The sequence below is a fragment of the Priapulus caudatus genome, unplaced genomic scaffold, assembly GCF_000485595.1.
Source record: "Priapulus caudatus unplaced genomic scaffold, Priapulus_caudatus-5.0.1 Scaffold1219, whole genome shotgun sequence".
Classification (NCBI taxonomy): Eukaryota; Metazoa; Priapulida; class Priapulimorpha; order Priapulimorphida; family Priapulidae; genus Priapulus; species Priapulus caudatus.
Window position 1 is genome coordinate 30,506 of NW_014578280.1, and position 268 is coordinate 30,773.

Consider the following 268-nt stretch of genomic DNA (forward strand, 5'->3'; position numbering starts at 1 on the left):
ATTTTGAAATGACATCTCTGTGTCTTTATTTGCAAATTTCAACTGATTTCTTATTTTTTGGTCAATTTTGACCTTGACCTTGGCCGAAATGCATGTCCTTGAGTTCTGGCGATCTCAAAGGTATCACCAAATAAATGGTCATCCCCAATTTAGTTGGAATCGACACCTTAAATGTTTTCCTACGCTGTTTGGTTCCAAAATTAAGCGCGTTTGAACACTAAGACCCGGTGGACTGGTCAAATCCAAGATGGCCGCTTTCTCACGGTCC